The sequence below is a fragment of the Melozone crissalis genome, unplaced genomic scaffold, assembly GCF_028551555.1.
Source record: "Melozone crissalis strain CALT ecotype California unplaced genomic scaffold, PUWL_Pcris_2 ptg000021l_1, whole genome shotgun sequence".
Taxonomy (NCBI): Eukaryota; Metazoa; Chordata; class Aves; order Passeriformes; family Passerellidae; genus Melozone; species Melozone crissalis.
In genome coordinates, this window is record NW_026535799.1 from 4,865,102 (window position 1) to 4,877,972 (window position 12,871).

General features: G+C 52.3%; 1 non-coding gene across 1 annotated transcript; it reads right to left on the minus strand.

The window, feature by feature from the left end:
- Positions 1–7,354: 7,354 nt before the first annotated feature.
- Positions 7,355–7,437, minus strand: LOC128937730 (small nucleolar RNA SNORD45). The gene has a single exon (XR_008483080.1). It is a non-coding gene; the product is annotated as a small nucleolar RNA SNORD45 (small nucleolar RNA).
- Between the last annotated feature and the right edge of the window lie 5,434 nt (positions 7,438–12,871).

A 12,871-nucleotide genomic window follows, 5' to 3' on the forward strand; every position in this document is an offset into this window, starting at 1 on the left:
TCCAAGCCGGGAGCTTCAACCCAGCATGCAAACCTGTCCTAGATCATCTCTGAGTGATAAGATCCATGGGGAAAGGCAGAGGTCTTGTGACACTGAAAATGCTGCTGGGTTGGTGAAATGAGCAATGTGAGTCCTTGGCTACAAATGTGGAGCTGGGCTGTGATGGATCCATCTGCTCTCAGCAGTGCCTGGGGGTTTTTAAGAGAAACATGGGACTGTGAATATCCTCCACCTGAGAAAAGTGAAAGCCCAGAGGAACTGCAAACAGAATGAAGTGACAGATCATCTGCCCCCAGTCTCCACTCATTATCTTGCCTCAGGGAAATCACTCTGTTCTACCAGAGGGCAGCAGAAATGCTGAGGGTTTCTGATATCCAAGAATACCAGGAAGTACATGGAAAGAGCTTAAAAAGAAAACATCAGAACTCTTCAACACAAGAGCATGTCTCTGTGTGTTACAAAGGAGGGTGTATGGGAAATTGCTTTGATTTTGGTTACTGGTATCTCCTCTAACCCTTCACTGTCCCTTTCTCCATGAACAGGTGCCCAAGTGCAGCCACAGCAAATGTCCAACAGCAGCTCCATCAGCCACTTCCTCCTGCTGCCATTGGCAGGCACAGGGCAGCTGCAACTCCTGCACTTCTGCCTCTTGCTGGGCATCTCCCTGGCTGCCCTCCTGGGCAACGGCCTCATCGTCAGCGCCGTAGCCTGCGGCCACCACCTGCACACGCCCATGTTCTTCTTCCTGCTCAACCTGGCCCTCACTGACCTGGGCTCCATCTGCACCACTGTCCCCAAAGCCATGCACAATACCCTCTGGGACACCAGGACCATCTCCTACTCTGGATGTGCTGCTCAGTTCTTTTTCTTTTTGTTCTTTATCACAGCAGAGCTTTCATTTCTGACCCTCATGTGGTCCGACAGCTCTGTGTCCATCTGCCAAGCCCTGCACCACAGGACCCTCTGCCCCCTGGGCAGCAGAGCTTGTGCCCACATGGCAGAAGCTGCCTGGGCCAGTGCCTTTCTCAGTGCTCTCATGCACACGGCCAATACATTTTCCCTGCCCCTATGTCATGGCAATGCCCTGAGCCAGTTCTTGTGTGAGATCCCCCAGATCCTCAAGCTCTCCTGCTCACACTCCAGCCTCAGGGAACTTGGGTTCATTGTGCTTAGTCTTTGGTATTTGGTTGTTTTGTGTTCATTGTTTTCTCCTATGTGCAGATCTTCAGGGCAGTGCTGAGCAGGGACAGCACAAAGCCTTTTCCACCTACCTCCCTCCCCTGGCTGTACCTCTGTTTATCAGTACTACAGTATTTGCCTGTTGTTGCAGGCTCCCAGCCAGGTAATAATTAGCATTGACTCCATGATTGCAGAAGGCTGATCCATCGCTTTATTCTACTACATTATATCATATCATACTGTACTTATTAAGAAACTCATCCCCTTTCAGACAGTCCAATACAGCTTTGATCTAATTGATCAATCAATCCAAACACCATGCAGTGGCCAGGCAGAGCTGTCAGCAAAGGAAGGGCCCAGTCAGGTGGGGCAGCCAGGGGATGCCGACAGCCTGCAGGGACAGAGGTGCAGGGCAGGGACTCCGTGGGACAGCCTGGGCTGCACAGGGCACAGGGATGGGCAGCAGCTGCAAGACAGCCCTGCCAGAGCCACCTTGGGCAGCACTTTGGCCATGGCTGCTGGTCCTGGGGCCAGGAGGGGACAAGTGACCCTTGCAGGCCTGGGGCCTCATGGCCTCCTTGTCCCTGCTCAGCAGCCTGGCAGGGGCCACCCCATGCTCCTGCCCCTGGCATTGCACATCCCCACATGCCAGTGCCCATCCCGGGAAGAGCCCTGAGCAAGGAGGGAGGGACAGGATCTGCCTGGCCAGGGGCTGGGGCTCAGGCCTTGGCCCTTTGCATTCCTCAAACACATCCAGGTTTGCTCAGCACCAGAGACACCTTTCCGTTGCTTGTCCCCACCTGTCATCACTGCCTCCAGTGTTCTGCTCTAGCTGGAATCTGGGGACACTTTCTCAGTTGTGTCCCTCACAGAGATCTATTTAAAATCCAAGAAACTTCAGTGTTTCAATAGAACTGAGTTCTTGAGGGTTTTGTGACATCACTGAGGGGGTTGTGACATCACAGAGCTGGCTGTGACATCACAGAGCAGGATATGAGGCTATAGAGTAGAGTCTGCCATCATAGAGGGTGGCTCTGTGGCATCAGAGAGTGGGTTGTGACATCACCCAGTGGCTGTGTTACATCATAGAGCAGGCTGTGACATCAGAGAACAGATTGTGACATCACAGGGTGACTTTGTGTCATCGGTCTTCTGTGATGTCACAGCACTGCTGTATGACATCACAAGGTGACATAGAGTTGGCTCTGCGACACAGCAGGAGGCTGTGTGACATCACAGATATAGCTGTGTGACATCACGGGGACAGTGTGACATCACAGGGCTGTGTGACATCACAGAGATGGTTATGTGACATTACATGTGCTATGTGACATCACAGGGGGCAGTGTGACATCACAGAGATGGCTGTGTGACATCACATGGTCAGTGTGACATCACAGGGTCAGTGTGACATCACGGGGGCTGTGTGAGGTCCCTGGGGAGGTCACTCTGCCCCAGCCCCCCTCACAGTTCCCCCAGAGCAGTCCAACCCTGCTCATGCACAGCGGGGTCCCTGTCTCCCCGGGTCCCCCCGGATCCCCCGGCCCCGCAGCCTCCCCCAGGGGATGTTCCATGAGATCGACCCCAGAGCCTGACACGGGGACAGGGGGCCGAGGCCCTGGGGGTGGGACAGGGACCCCCTGCCAGCGTCCCCGTGTCCCCCAGGGCCAGAGCCTGGGCCAGGGCTCCTTCACCCTGCTACCAACAAGGCCTTGAGAGCGCTGAAAAAATCCCCAGCAAGGGAGCAGCAAAAATCACATTTAATATTAAGGGACAGCAGCACAAAGTTCCTTGGCAAGAGTCACTCTGCTCCTGACTGGACACTTCAGGCACACCAGGGAAACAAAGCAACAACAAAACCAAACAGAGTCCAGGTAATCAAACCAGAAATGAACTGAGAACTGTCCCTGTGTGTGTGACACAAAGACAGTGAGGGCAAGGATAAAATGAATACAGCCTAAAAGCTTAACAGAGCTCAAACTTAACAGGACTTAACTTGTACCTTAATGTTAACTGATACCTTCAAGTTCACAATTTAGCAAAAGAGCAGAGTGTAACAGCATTTAACTTAACTTAAACCTATGACTTTGCAATTTAACAGAGGAAAAACACTTTACAATATTTAACTTAGCTTATAACTTATATTAAAGGTAACAACTTAGTAACTAAGAACTACTCTTAGCAGCATTTAACTTCACTTACAGCTTGTGATTTAACCTTACCTACAAGCCTGACTGGCTCAGCTATGCAAGGCACTCAAACCCCTCAGAGAGCAGCATTTCTGCCACATTTCTGCAGCACAGGCACTTCTGTGTGCACACAGACACAAAGAGTCAGTGCAAGGCACCTGTGAGAAATTCCCCTGAGGGCAGGCAATGCTCCCTGAGGATCCTTTGGCATCTCCCCAGCAAAGGGCAAAGGGCTGAGCCTGGAGGAGTGGGGGGATAGGCCCAGGCTCTGTGGTTGTCCAGGATCCCCGAGTGCAGCAAACGGGAGAGTTCCCAGCTGGGAGAGGCCCCACTCAGAGGGAGTCGCTGGCCCAGGAGAGCTCCAAGGGCTTCTTTTGGAGCAGGGCCCCAAGAGAGGGGCTTCAGTCCCAGCAATGGTTCATCCTGGCTGCACTTGGCATCAACAGCTTTCTTTGGCAGGGTGAGAACAGGGATCTTGTGCCACTGAGGGAATAAAAACAGTTCCCAGGACTGCTGCTAAAGGAACCAGGAGCTGGTTGGGCATCAGCAGTGCCTGGAGCAGACAGTGTTTGTGATGAGCTGCAGAGGAGTTGAGCCCAGGGGCTGTTGGCCAACGCCGAGGCCCAAGGAGCATTTCTCAGCTGGCAGGGCGGCCTGAGAAGGGGAAGGCGGGATAATTCACCCTCTCAGTGAGCTCCCAGTCGCTCCCAGTATTTCCACATCCGTGCTCCAAGTGCTACTCCCAGCCCTGATCCGTGGGGATGGGAATGTCCCGCTCCCTTGCTGGGGCAGGGTCACACCTGAGCCAGGTGTGCAGGGCAGGACCTTGCCCTGACCCCAAGCACTGTCCCAGCTGCAGGATCTGCTTCCCATTGGCCTCTTCCTCCTGCGGCCCCAGCCCAGCTCAATGCTGAACAAAGGGGCTGGGCCGGGGCCATCCCCCAGCAGGGGCTGCTCACCCCCTCTGCCCCCTCCCCAAATTCCCTCTGGGGCAGCAGAGCTGGGGCAGGAGCCCTGTGGGGAGGGACAAGGGGGTGACACTGGCATGCGGGGGTCACACAGGGCCCCGGGGAATCCCCCCTCACTCCCACGGTGCCAGGAACACAAACCCCTCCATGGAGCCCCTGTCCCCCAGCAGTACCTTGTGCGCAGGGTCTGGGGGCAGTTCTGGGGGGTCACGACTGCCCTAAAACCCCCTCCCAGCCCCACAGCCACTCCAGCTCCATCAAACCACCCCACAGATCCCTGCTGTCCCCCACACCCCGAACCACTCTGTGCAATAGAAATGGCCCCAAGATCCATCAAAACTCTTTCCCACCTCTGCCAAGACCCACCCAAGTTCTCTCCAAGCCACACAGCCCTTCCACAACTCCCAAAACTCTCCCACAGACCCCTCCAGAGCCCCCTTAACCCCTTCCCAGCACCACAAATGGAGCCAAGAGCCACCAAAACTCCTTCCAATCCTCTCAGGATCCCCTAAACTCCTTCCCAGCCCCCCGTGGCACTGACCAGGAGATGTTTGTGGACAGGAACATCCACAGGTGAGAGCAGCTCAGGCACTTCAGCAGCGTTTTAGGCACTTCCATCCCTTTGGGCTCTTCCCAGAGGCCTAAAGATGTTAGAGGGAGGACTGCAGAGGGGGATGAGGGATGCCAAGAGTGGGATTTTGGGGACTGGCTGCTCCTCTTGCCTGAGTCCATCTCTAGAATTCACCAGGTGTCTGATGTCCATAAAAACCTCCAGACCACCAGGATTCAGCCACCCTCAAAAAAACCCAAACCACCAAAATTCAGCAAAAAAACACCCACCAAGGAGTTCCCCTCTCTGGTCTCCCTACTTTGCAGTTCAGGGGCTCCCTCCTCTCTGGGCTCCTGCAGCCCCAGTGTGTATTGGTGTCCCCTCTCTCTGGGCTGCTGGGGCAACTCCAGAGGTTCCTTCCCTGGGCTCCCCAGGTGAGTCAGAGGGGCCCAGGGGTGCTGCCTGTGTGGGGTCCCTGTTTCAGCACCCAGGGTACCCAAGGGTGAAAAACGCCAATCACTTGTTTTTAAAATTTTAAAAGTTTAATAATAATAAAATGGTTATAAAAATAGTAATATAATTAGAGCATTAGTAATTTGGACAATTAGGATTTAGGACAATATGAGACAACAAAAACAAAGAGTAACAGACGTCCAGGTACCTTCTTCTGGGCAGCATAAGCCCAAAAAAGGACACACATTAACCGAGGATTAACCCTTAAAAACAATAACCTGTTGCATATTCACACACCTCATACCTGATGCATAAATTCCATTCAAACACAGGATTCTGTCTGGTCAGTATCAGCTTCTTCCTCTGAATCCTGAAGGCGTCTTCAAGCCTGAGGGAGGCAGGAAGCAGTTAGTTTCCTCTGATAAGAGAGCAATAAATTCTCTTTCTCTGAAAGATTTAGGTGTCCTGTGGCTGCCATCTTGCTGCGAGTACCTCATTCCTTTCTTTAAAAAATACCTCACATACACAGTTTCTATTTTAACATTACGTTATAACCTAAACTATATTCAACACACTTAAAAAATCAATTAAAAAATCAATACAGCATAACATCCTAACATAACACATAACATTCGTTTTAATATTTGCAAAGAGCCAATCATAAAATATGCATTCTTCACACCATGGGTGTCCCTTGTCCATGGTGCCACCATCTCCGGGCTCCTGGGCTCCCCCTTATCGGGGTGTCCGACACCGCAGGCTGCAGAGGCTCCCCCAGCTCCGGGGCCCCCTCTCTGCTGTGCCAGCCCCCAGCCTGCCGGGCCCGGGCCATTCCCCTGTGGCTCCGGGCTGACGCTGCAGCGCCTGCCCCGGGCAGCCCGACCCCCCCCAGGGAGGGTCCCCCGCACCCCCGGCCCAGCACCGGGGCTCTGTCAGCATCAAACACCGGGACCCCCAAAATTCTGCCGGGCCAGAGCCACCGAGGGGCGCCCAGCCCTTGGCCTGCTATAGATACAGATTGCAATATTGGCTTTGTGCAAATGTTAACATGGATTTTAGATGGGTGCTGTTAAAATAACTTTGTTATAAAGATACAGTTTTTATTTCTGTTGTTAATTATAAGCTTAGACATAATAGTGATGTAGTTGATATAAGTGTGCTTGTGTTACAGTGCCTGCTTGGATGGGATAACATCCAATGAACATGGGATGAGGACACCTGGTACAGATGTGCCAGCTATCAGCACTCATCCTCTGAAGGCAGTGTGGGCAGCGGCCAAAACTGAAGATGATAAGAAAGGACCAAAACCACAACCAAGGAATACACATGCCCTAAAAAGGTGGAACTGAGGAGGACCCATGCTAAACAGCTCTTGGAATATTTTCTTTGGGAAAAAAGAAAATATTGGAATTTTTTTTCTTTGGGAAAAAAAGTTTACTATGCACAAGTGTCACAGACATCTTTTATGGAAAATCCTTTCCTTAGGATTTTTCCTCCTGAGAAGCTGACAGGCCTCAGGAACAAAATGTAAACATTGCTTATCTGCTGCTGTGGAATACAACAGGTGGATCTGTGATTGGTCTCATGTGGATGTTTCTAAGTAATGGCCAATCACAGTCAGCACGACTCTGTCCGAGCCACAAACCTTTGTTATCATTCCTTCTTTTGCTATTCTTAGCTAGCCTTCTGATGAAATCCTTTCTTCTGTTCTTTTAGTATAGTTTTAATATAATATATGTCATAAAATAATAAATCAAGCCTTCTGAAACATGGAGTCAGATCCTTGTCTCTTCCCTCATCCTTGGACCCCTGTGAACACAGTCACAGTCAGACTAAACAACAAGCTGCAGACTGAGCTCACAGATGCACATTTCACCTCAATCCAAATGGATTTCTCCTCTGGAAAATTCCCCCTCTGCCTCAGAGCCCTCTCCCCAGGCTGGGTCCCAGCCTGGTCTAAGCACTCGACGCCAGCAGTGGGAAAAGCTGCACTGCCAGAGGGATCGGGGGCTGGCCGGGCCTCAGAGTAATTCTAGAGCTAAAGCGTGAGAGACATCAGCGCCGCTCAGATAATACATGCCAGCGCTCATCCCGGGCCCGGCCACCGCCTCCTCCTCCTCCTGCTGCTGCTGCTGGGGCCCTCCCAGCCCGGAGCCACCGTTTCCAGCGCCCAGGGCCGCTCTCTGTGGCTGCAGCCGGGCCCCGCCACTGCAGCCCTTGGCCCGGCGCTGGAGCCGGTGCCGCTGCTGGCAGCAAAACCCCTCCCCGGGCAGAGCCGCCCCGGCCCGGCTCTTTCCGCGGCCCCGGCTCGGCGCCGCCGCCATCGCCCTCAGCGCCCTCGGCCCTCCACCGCCTCGCCGGGCCCGGCCCGGAGCCCTGGGGCCTCAGGGCCCTTCGGGGCACCGCGCTCAGGGCAGCGACCGCTCGGGGCACCGCGGATCTGCCCGGCCCTGCACCAGCCCCGCTCGGGCACCGCAGATCTGCCCGGCCCTGCACCAGCCCCGCTCGGGCACCGCAGATCTGCTCGGCCCTGCACCAGCCCCGCTCGGGCACCGCGGATCTGCCCGGCCCTGCACCAGCCCCACTCCAGCACCGCGGATCGGCCCAGCCCTGCATCAGCCCCGCTCGGGCACCGCGGATCTGCCCTGCCATGCCCGGCCCCGCTCGGGCACCGCGGATCTGCCCGGGCATGCTCGGCCCCGCTCGGGCACCGCGGATCTGCCCGGGCATGCTCGGCCCCGCTCGGGCACCGCAGATCTGCCCAGCCATGCCCGGCCCCGCTCGGGCACCGCGGATCTGCCCGGCCCTGCACCAGCCCCGGGCCCGGCCCGCACCACGCACCCGCTGCCGCCGCCGCTCCGCTGCCAGGGACACGCGGCCGGAACGGGCAGGGCCGGGCCGGCAATGGAACCCGCCCGCAGCCGCCTCCGCCTGCCCCGGCACCAATCAGCGCCTTCCACCCACCGCAATGGGCATTTTGAATAACGTGCGGTTTCTGATTGGCTTTTGGCAGATATTCAAACGAATACTTGATGTGTTACGTTAGAAAGTGATGCTGTATTAGTTTTCTTAAGTAGTGTGTTAAATCTAGTTGTAGGTTGTAACAAAATGTTAAAATAGAAACCATGTTATGTAAGATACTTTTTTTTTTTTAAAGAAAGGACTCACACCAGTCAGCAGCCACAGGACACCTAAATCTTTCAGAGAAATAGAATTTATTGCTCTCTTATCAGAAGAAACGAACTTCTTCCCGCCTCACTCGGGAAGAAGCCGTCAGGATTCAAAGGAAGAAACTAACACTGACCAGACAGAATCCTGTGTTTGAATGGAATTTATGCATCATGTATGAGGTGTGTGAATATGCAACAGGTTATTGTTTTTTAAGGGTTAATCCCTTGTTAACGTGTGTCCTTTATCAGGCTTATTTTGCCCAGAAAAAGGTACCCGGACATGCATAACTCTTTGCTTCTATTGTCTCTTATTGTCCTAATCCAAATTGTCCAATTATTACTCTAATTATATTGCTATTTTTTAACCATTTTATTATCATTCAACTTTTTGAAATTTTAAAAACACGTGATTAGCGTTTTTCACACTTTTTAACACCAATTCTTACATTAAAAGCAGGCATAGCTTTATTTTGTCGCTGGGATCACCCAGCCCCAGCTCTTTCACTCCCCAGCTGGTACCTGTGTCACAGGTGAGCAGGGAGATGATGCTGCCCTCAGGAGCTGGGGCCCAGCACCCAGGTGCAGGTGAGGTGCAGCAGTTCTTTTCAGGGATTCTGAAGGTGAAGGAAAAGGAAGTTTATTTTCTGACTCTAACATTTATAGGTTTTTAAAAGTGACCATGGATTGGAGGCTGAAAGTGCCACCTCTCCAATGACACTGGACAAAGAAACAGTTTAATAAATTTCTTTTCTTCTATAAAAGAATGCAAAACAAATCTCAGGAGCTCATTCCTTCCAGAAAGATTATTGATACTGTTCTAGAAGGCACCTGGGAACAGCATCTCAATCCTGCCCATGTTTTCCCAAAATCGCTCCCTGCAGCAGGAACAGCTGGGTGCAGTTGTCACTGCAGATGTTCAGGCACCCAAAGCAGCTGCAGCTGTTTGTCAGCAGCAGAGCAGATATTCCCTGTGCCATCACCTTTCCATAGGGATACAGAAGCTGGGGTATGTGATCCTGCCTGCTGAACTCCAGGGAAATCCAGATTGCTCATTGGAAAACCCACCTGAACTTTTCTTTTAAATGTGATGGAGAAATGTCTCTGCATCCGGGGGCTACTGTGGTGCTAAATCACCTGAGGAGTGTTGGGGTGTGCAGGAACCCTACAAGTAAGGGATCAATAATCCCTGGACAGAAGCTGGGCTGCTCAGGAGAAATAATCCCTCGACAGAAGCAGGGTAACTCAGGATCAATAATCCCTGAACAGGAGTTGGGCTGCTCAGGATCAATAATCCTGGACAGGAGCTGGGTAGCTCAGGATCAATAATCCCGGGACAGAAGTTGGGCTGCTCAATCATCTGAGGAGTACTGAGGTGTGCAGGAACCCTACAGGTAAGGGATCAATAATCTGTGGAGAGAAATTGGGGTGCTCGGGATCAATAATCCCTGGACAGAAGCTGGGCAGCTCAGGATAAATAATCTCTGGACCGATAATGGGCTGTTTAGAAGAAATAATGCCTGGACAGAAGCTGGGCTGCTCAGTTTTAATATAATATATGTCATAAAATAATAAATCAAGCCTCCTGAAACATGGAGTCAGATTTTCATCTCTTCTTTCACCCTTGGATCCCTGAGAACACAGTCACATACCTCCCTCTCAAATACATCTGCATGCAATTTCACAACAGGTTCATACATATTAGTTCTACTGATTTCCTGTTACATTTCCTGTGAATTTTTCTTTATCAGAAAGAATTCCTGGGGTCATTTTGACCCTGCTTTCCACAGCAGCCTCTCTCTCTGTTTCAGAGTTCAAGGGCCCCCCCTTTATCTCTGTCTTGGGCTGCAGCAGTTTCTTAGAGCACAGGCTTTTGTCAGAACAGGCAGTCAGGCTGTCACAGACATCTCTCCTGAAAAATCCTTTCCTTAGGATTTTTCCTCCTGAGAGGCTGAGAGGCCTCAGGAACAAAATGTAAACATTGACATTATTTGCTGCTGTGGAATGCAACAGGTGGATCTGTGATTGGTCTCATATGGTTGTTTCAAATTAATGGCCAATCACAGTCAGCTGGCTCAGACTCTCTGTCCCAGCCACAAACCTTTGTTATCATTCTTTCCTATTCTATTCTTAGCTAGCCTTCTGATGAAATCCTTTCTTCTGTTCTTTTAGTATAGTTTTAATGTAATATATATCATAAAATAATAAATCAAGCCTTCTGAAACATGGAGTCAGATGTTCTTCTCTTCCCCAATCCAAGAACCCCTGTGAGCACAGTCACAGTGAAGTTCTACCTGTCTGTTATTGTAATCACCAGTCGTTTTAGTTAATCGCTCCTTTTGTATCGGGATGGCCCTGCCTGAGGCTAAATTGATGGCCCTTCTCTCCAAACAGTGAGAGGACGGAATATGGGGGGGGAGGGCATCAGAGAAAATGCAAAATAACCTCGGGACCAGCATGCCATGGGAAGCAACCCCACCAAAACTTACCGAAAAAAACCCAAAAACAACGAGCCAATACAGAATTAAGAGATCAGAGTGATGTCTGGAGGTGAGGAACAAAGTACCCAGCCTGCAGAGATGCTGAGAACCTTTGCTGCCTCTCACCCTGAGCCAAGACCTCAGCTGCCAGGCTGTCACAGCCCAGCTGGGTGATGGCACAGCCGGGATGGACAGAGGGGTCAGGGGTGTTATAAATAAAAAATCTGCCAATTTTTTGGGCAAAAAAGGGTTGCAGAGTGAACCAGTTATACCAGTTGCTGCCAAGGTGAAGTGTCGCAGACATCTTTTCATGAAAAATCCTTTCCTCAGGATTTTTCCTCCTGAGAAGCTTAGAGGCCTCAGGAACAACATGTAAACAATGATTATCTGTTGCTGTGGGATGCAACAGGTGCATCTGTGATTGGTCTCATGTGGTTGTTTCTAATTAATGGCCAATCACAGTCAGCTGGCTCAGACTCTGTCAGAGACACAAACCCTTGTTTTCATTCTTTCCTATTCTATTCTTAGCTAGCCTTGTGATGAAACATTGTCTTCTATCCTTTCAGTATAGTTTTAATGTAATATATATCATAAAATAAAAAATCAAGTCTTCTGAAACATGGAGTCAGATCCTCATCTCTTCCCTCATCCAAGAACCCCTGTGAACACCGTCACAGGTGGGACCCCCAGCTCTGCCCTTTAGTGGACAAAGCTGCACTTTCCTCCTCCTCCGAGTCACCCTGGGAGCAGTTTCGGACCCATCGAGCTTCCCAACCTTGAGCTGATCACTTTTAATAAAGGCATTAAAAAGGAGAAAAAGTCTCCTGCCCTGTTTATTTCACCCGGTGTCACCCACCTACCCAGCCCCAGGGGCCACACAGCGCCTGAGGCGTCCTCCTCCTGTGCCACCCGGTGGGTGACAGGGCCCGTGAAGTAGGGGGCGGCCACCTCACCGGTGGGGACACAGCATCAGCGTCACCACGATGGGTGGTGACCCCTGAATTGAGGGAAGAGGACTGGAAATTGTGTCCTGACCACTGCCAAAATTGTGTGTTGAACCTCAAAATCAGATCCTGATTTCCCAAACTGGGTGCTCAAAACTTCTAAATTGGTTTTGGCCTCAAATTGGCCTTGCAACCCCCCCTCAGGTCCTGTCCCCCTCCCCAGTCATGTCCAAACCCATAAATCAGATCCCAAATCCCCTCAAAGGGGTCCTGTTACGTCCAAACCCTCCACATTGGATCCCAAATCCCCTTAAATTGATCCTGACCATTCCCAAAATTGCGTGTCGAGCCCCAAAACTGGATCCTGATTCCCCAAACCGTGTGCTCAAAACCTCTAAATTGGGTCCTGACCCCTCAAATTGGCCTTGCAACCCCCCACGGCATCCTGTCCCCCTCCAGTTATGTCCAAAAAGCCTCAAAATCAGATCCCAAAGCCCCTCAAATGGGTCCTGCCCCCCCGGTCGGGGTCCCCCCGTACCAAGAGCAGAAGCCGACATCAGCTCCCCACCAGCGTCCATCGCCCGCGCTCAGGGCCCAGCAGGGCCAGGAGCCGGCGAATGGGGGGAGACAGTACCGGGGACACGGGGACCGGTGGGTTCTGCTGTGGCCGGTGGGTCTCGGTCTGTCCTGCTGGCTCCCGGTCCTGCTCCCGGTTCTTCCCGCCGGTGGTTCCGGGCAGTCCCGGGGGCCCGTGCGGGCCCCGGTGCTGCTCGCAGCGTGTCCCGGTCCGGACCGTGTCGCCCTCGGACGGTCCCGGTGTGATCCCGATGCCGCCCTAGTCCCTTCCCGGCAGCCGCCGCCGTTTCCCGGAAGGCGCGCGCGGGAATCCCGGCCTGACACGCCCACGCCTGAAATAGCGCCTGTGATTGGTCAAAGAGGAG